Source organism: Equus asinus, chromosome 25 (assembly GCF_041296235.1).
Source record: "Equus asinus isolate D_3611 breed Donkey chromosome 25, EquAss-T2T_v2, whole genome shotgun sequence".
NCBI lineage: Eukaryota > Metazoa > Chordata > Mammalia > Perissodactyla > Equidae > Equus > Equus asinus.
In genome coordinates this window covers 25,801,126-25,807,977 of record NC_091814.1, presented here as the reverse complement: position 1 = coordinate 25,807,977, position 6,852 = coordinate 25,801,126, and positions in this window count along the sequence as shown.

Sequence of the window (6,852 nt, the reverse complement as noted above, 5' to 3'; positions counted from 1 at the left end):
TGGCCATTTCACAGGTTGGTCCTTTTCCTCTCAACCAGCCTAAGGGCATGTCCTTGAGTCCAGCAGGATGACGTAGATCAGAGTCTAGAAAAGTCTAGAAAAGCTATTGGATTCATCTAAATGCTGAGGAAGCCCACCCCAAAAGCAGGCCAACTCATATTTAATGAGCTCCAACTATGCCCCTAAGCTAAGTGCTGGAGGGAGGGATACGAGAAATACAAGATTTAAGATCTGTCCTCAGCAAACAGCAAACAATTTGCAGGAAAGTCAAGATTAATATGAATCAAATGGAAAAGAATACCAGGCACAATGACAAGAACTGACATTAATGGAATATGTCCATGGGCCATCTTTATATCCATCTCATAATTATCACAACAATCCTATAACATTGTCACAACAATCCTATAACATTGATATTACTTTTTAGTGAAAAATTGAGGCCTGCACAGGTTAAACAAGTGACCGAGGTCACCCAACCAGTCGGCAGCACAGCCTCCCAAAGTCCACATTTTTTCCTTTACACAGAGCTGCCTCCTTAGGAAATGTGTGGCAACATAACCAGCTCATCAAGTTTGGACAAAACAAAGGAGTGAGGCATGCAGAGGTGGCCCACTGACTGAGGCCTTACCAAGAACCCAGCCTCAGACCCAGCTTGATACACATTTCTTCACCCAGTCAACACTCACAACAACCAGGTCAGGTGGTCGTTGTTCCCTTCATTTTTCTGAAGCTCAGAGAAGCTAAGGAACCAGCTCAAGATCACACAGTTGATAAGCAGCAGAGCAATTGCTGGACACCATGCTGCCTGCCCCCAAATCCTGTGCCCTGTGTACTATGTGCTGCTGTCTTCCATGGGGTACTACAGGGAATAGCCAAGTATACACCAGTGGGGTCCAGCTCTCAGGGCGGCTCAGAAGAAGGGAAAGGGAGCAGAGACAGGGGTGAGTCAACCCAGGCCCAAAGGCCATTCCAGGCTTTCCCTCACTCTCTACCCAGATCAAGTATGCTCATGTTCAAGACTCAGATCAAAGCCGCCACTCATGAAGCCAGCTGTCCCTAAGCCTCCAACCAAATCTGTTTTAACCTCTGCAATTCCACTGTGAATCGCATGTAACTCCCACCAGTTTGTCTGGCGCAATGGTTATGAGCATGAGCTACGTTCCTGTCCCCACTTCCATCCTTACCTCTGTGTGAACTTGGGCTTCCTATTTGTAATGACCTTGAGCACAGAGACCGCCTGTTATTCTCTATTGCCACAGCACAGAGGGTAGTGCCTTACACAAAGTAGGGGCTCAACTAACATTTACTATTGCTTTCTGTTCAAATCCCAACCCAACAGTCATTCCTACTCTGTGATCCGGATTGTGACCGTGGGCAAATTATTTAACTTCTCTGTGCCTCCGTTTATTCATCTGTAAATGGCACTCATTCTAGTGCTCACATATAGGGACATTGTGAGAATAAAATGAATAGCAATTATAATCAGATATCCCAGAAGAATTTTAGACAGAAAAGTTACAAAGATAGCACAGGGTTCCCATATACCCCTCACCTAGTTCCCCCAAAAGTTATCTCACAGTGGTGCACCTGTCAAGAAACTAACATTGGAATACTACTATTAACTAAACTTCAGACTTTATTTGGATTTCAGCAGTTTTCCTCCAATGCCCTTTTTCTGTTCCAGGATCCAATCTAAGCTACCGCATTTGCATTTAGGATATTCTTAAAAATAATAATACATCTAACATTTATTGGGCACTTTGTATGCCAAGCATTTCTCTAAGGGCTTATATATATCAACTCATTTAATTACTACAATAATTTTGCAAGGGGGTATATTATTATTATCCCCATTAGGTAATGAAATTGAGGCTTAAGAGGTCAAGCAACTTGCTCAACATTACACAGCTAGTAAGAGCAGCAGAAGTCAAACCAACTCTGTCTGACTATAGACTGTCCCCCCAAACCACTGCTCAATACTCTTTCAGGAATTCAACTACCCTGAAAGTCTTAGGAAAAGAAATCTGAATTGGAGCTTTTACAACAGCCGCTCCTCTAAGATCTCCCGGATCTTTCCACCAAAAGAAATAGAGCCAGCACCTACTCTGCCTGGCCCCGAGGAGAGCACGATAAATGGGCAGAGTCAACAGGCTCAAGGAGCTTAGCGTCTAGTTTGGCAGAGACACAAAAATGGGTGATTTGGAGACAGAGTGGTAAGTGAAGGGTAGGCACGGGGTTCTAAGGGGCACCTCACCCAGTAGTAGTAGGGAATCTTGAAAGGCTTCCCAGAGGAAGGGACATCAAAGCTGAGGCTTGAAGGTTGAGTTGAGACTAGGCAGGCAGAGTGACAAAGAGGGAGCGGGTAACAAGACATTCTAAATAATGAGAACTGCACGTGCAAACGCCTGGAAGTGGACAGAGCCCGGCACATCTTTATAGCTAGAATATAGAGTTGAAGAGAGGAGAAATCAAGTTAGGGAGAGAAGCAAGGCCAGCCCCTGAAGGACCTTAGATAGACCTTGTGTGACTCAGGGTTATGATAGGCTGTGCTGCAGCAACAGATAAACCCCAAAGTTTCATTGGCACAACAAAGACTCATTTCTCACTCTCAAGTCTGATGTGAGTAGAGCAGCCCTCCTCCACCTGTAGCTCTAGCACCTAGAACATGGGCCTCAGAGGACCACTGCAGAAGAGAGAAGAGATGCAATAGGCACCTTGATCTTAACTGCCTGGGAATGACACATGTCAGTTCTGCTCACATTTCACATGGCCCCAGCCTTACGGCAAAGAAATGTAGTCCGTGTGGGAGGAAGACAAAATGCTGTGGTAAAGAGAGTATTGTGTCTAGCCCACCAGGATAAGGAATTTGAACATTCCCCTGTGGACCCCAAGGGACACTCAAAAGTTTTACGCACAAGAATCACATGGTCTAATTTGTGCTTTAGAAAGTTCACTCTGTCTGTAAGGTGAAGAAGAGACCAGAGGGAATTATGACAGGAAGTGAGGAGACTAGCATTACTGCAATATTCTCGGGGAAACATGAGGTGACAGGAAGGGCAGTGGCAGTGGGAACAGACAGAAGTGAATGAATTTAAAAGTTATGTTGAAGGGAGAGTGGACAGAATTCCATGAGTGACTGGATATGGGAGGTTGGGGAAGAATGAGTGGAGGGAGGATTAGGAGAAAGAGGAAGGAGTTAAGGAGAGTGCCCAATTTCTTTTTTCTTTTCTTTCTCTTTTTCTTTGTGGTGAGGAAGATTGGCCCTTAGCTAACACCTGTTGCCGATCTTCCTCTTTTTTTTTCCACTCCCCAAAGCCCAAGTACATAGTTGTATATCCTAGTTGTAGGTCATTCTGGTCCTTCTATGGGAGATACCACCACAGCATGGCTTGATGAGCATGTGTAGGTCTGTTCCCAGGATCCGAACCTGCAAACCTTTGGTCACCAAAGCAGAGTGCATGAACTTAACCACTCAGCCACGGGGCTGGTCCCCTGAATTTCTGATATGGACAGCCAGGTGGTAAGTAGTACCAGACCCTGAGGCAGAGAGACCCACCATGGCATACTGGATGTAAAAACTGGCCAAGCAATAAAACACAGGGGATGAGAAGGGGCATGTGTGGACGGTGTGGGGGAGGACGGAAGGTTAAATCCTTTTCCTCTTCAGTGGAAAGTCAACAGACAGTGCCTAAAACCACAAAATCAAAGAGGAACAAGATAAGCATATTCTTTAGAGATATCAAAAAAAAAAATCAGCAAAAAGAGTTTCAAGTGTCTGCCTCTGGGGAGCAAAAAACATGCAAAAAGGGATAGGAAACTGCTGTTTCTCATAACAAATTGTGTAGAACTACAACTCTTTAAATAAACCATGTGTGTGTATACTTGATAAAAAGCAGTGCTTTTTAAAAAAACAAAGACTGGCTGGTCTAGGGTGTTGCTACCTTCAGGAGATGTCTTTAGCCCCCTTACACAGAGGGGTGTGCACCATGATTTCACAGGACAATGTGCCAGCAAGGGGGATGTTCCTACCCCCAGCCATATTTCTTCATTTGCACTGTGCCCCTGAGCTTGATTCCCAGAAAAATCAGAGAGGGCTTTCTAGGGAAGACCAGGTTTGGCCTAGATGTTGGTAAACCATGGGATTTTACAGAGGAAGGAGCACTTCAGATGGATGGTAAGGGTGAAAGCATGGCGGGATGACAAAGAGAGATGTGTTCAGGGAAGGACCATCATTCTGTTTGGCAGGCTGGAAGACAGATTGAAGTGACTCTAGGATGGAGACAGAAGATCGATCAGGTAGCTAATGAAACTATTTGGTGCAGTGTTTCACAAAATTAGGTCCACGGGCCACCTGCATCGGAATCCTAAGGATCTCTCAGTGCTTCAAAATCCTCAGGAGGCAGTAATCTGCATGTTACTATGTTCTCTGGGTGACTCTTACACACACTAATATTTGAAAAGCAGTGCTCAATCATGAGGAGATAAAGTGTTAAAATAAAGTAGTGATAGTGTGAGTGGGAAGGAGGAAACAGTCGTCAGACCTAGGGCCTCATAGACGTCAATGGCCTCTTGGGTCCAAAGTTGGTCTCGGCCAACAGGTCAGGGTACGCGTCCTACTGCTGCAAAGAAATGCAGATGATGGGGCACCAGCAACACCCAAGAGTCATTCCTGCCCTGAGAAAAGGATCCTCACTTCACATGATATGATGGGGAAAGTACTGACTTCTCGTCTCAGCTTTTCCACTACGTGTGTGATCTTCAGAAGTCACTTCATTGATGGGTCTCAGTTTCCCTAACTAAAATGGGTTGGTTAGACTAGGTTACCTCAAAGGCCACCTCAAATCTAACCCTCTGAAAACAACTAAGGATAATTTTCAGAATGTACAAGGAACTCCTGCAAATCAAAAGAAAAATACAAGAACCCCAGTAGGAAAATTGGCCAAGAGTATGAACTGGCAATTTATAAAAGAAGAAACCCAAAAAAACTAATTAGCATATAAGAGGCGCTCACACTCATTAGTAATCAGAGAAATGCAAATTAAAACAATAGATGTCACTGTGTACTTACTAGATTGGCAAAGAAGTGAAAGATGGACAATGCCACATGTTGGCAGGGATGTGGGACTACGGGAACCCTTGTACACTGCTGAAGGGAGCACAGATGTGTGGAGCCAGCCTGAAAAGCAATGTGGCACTACTTAAGCCAAATTAAGTGTGTGCCCACCCGACCACCCAGCAAGTCCACTCACTCCTGGGTGTACCTCCCCAGAAATGATCACACAATCCATAATGAGACACACATGAGGGCATCCACTGCAGTATGATGTGTAGTGGCAGGGAGTTGGAAGAGTCACCAGGTAAAATTTATAGAGTGCTATAGAATGGTTCTAAGCAATTAACACAGATGGTTCTCAAAAACACAACGTCGAGTGAAAAAACAGAGAAACATAATGAGAACCCTCCATGATATTCCAAACCCTGAAACCACACAGCAAAAGCCAAAGTCCTTACAATGTCCTACAAGGCCCTACCTGATCTGCCTCCTCTCCCTTCCCCTGCCCCCTGCCACTCCCTTTACCTCACTGACATCATCTTCTACCGCTGTCCCCATTGCTCACTCTTCCCCAGCTCACTGGCCGCCCCGCTGTTGTTAACACATGCCAGGCACTGATGCTGCAACAGAGCCTTTGCACTGGCTATTCCCTCTGCCTGGAATTACAAGCCCTCAAAATCCTCTACACACACACACAGACACACACACAGAGTCCCCCTTCCCCTGCTCTGTTGTTACCTTAGACAACGATTCACATGTAACAAATAAGTAAAATGAACAGGAGTCTGAAAAGTAATAAGTGCTCTCTCCCCACCCCCACCTTCACCTCTGTGAGGTCAGGGGTTTTTGCGGTTTTGTTCACTGATGTCCCCCAAGGCCTAGAAGAAAGCCTACCACAAAAGAAGCACTAATTAAATTTTTGCTGACTAACTGAATGATTGCAACACCATACCACTTACATACATTTCAAATACACTTTTAAACATATTAAATGAATGTCATTACGGGATGGTGAATTAGAGTGAGGGTAAAGGGATTAAATTAAATGAGAGGAACTCAGCATGGGAAAATGATGATAAGGTGCCATTGAGGAGTATGAGTAATTTAACCTTGTGTACCTGAGGTTAACCAAGGTGGGTGACAGGGAAGCAATGTCTGGTGACCACCCCCAGCCCCGGGCCCATCTGTCAGAGTTGCTCTTTCTGCCAGATCTTTGCCTGAATGAGCTGGCAGAGCCCTGGCTGTGGGTGGGACCTGCTGCTCCATCTACACAGCTGAAATCTCTGAGATGTCAAGGTTGCAACGGGGCTAAGGATACCTCGTGGGTAATGGTGTGCACAACTCCCCCTGCCCCTCACGCTTCCTCAAACAGAGCCCACCTGAGGAAGAGAGGACTGAGCTCCACACAGAACAGCACCTCAAGTTGTCAGAGTGATTTCCAACTCACAAGGCCTCTCCGCAACTTTGAAAGATGTTACTGTTCCATTGTACGAATAAGAAAACCAAGGTTTAAAAAGGTTAGCAATTGCCCTATTTCACCTGCCTAGTACCAGATGTTCAGTGACCAGGTCTTCCTGACACCATGGTTTGTGTTTTCTCTACCAAGTTAATCTCCCTCTCTGTGCAAAGAAGAAGACTCCATGTTAGGCAAATTAACAAAATAAATTTTTCCAAATTCGGTTTTGCGTGATTCTGCCAGCAGCTCTTTCCTGTCACTAACTACTCCTTGTCTCTAGGATTCGAATTCCAAGCCTATGGATTTGATACAGGTTGTCGACAAGCTAACGTTAGAAAAT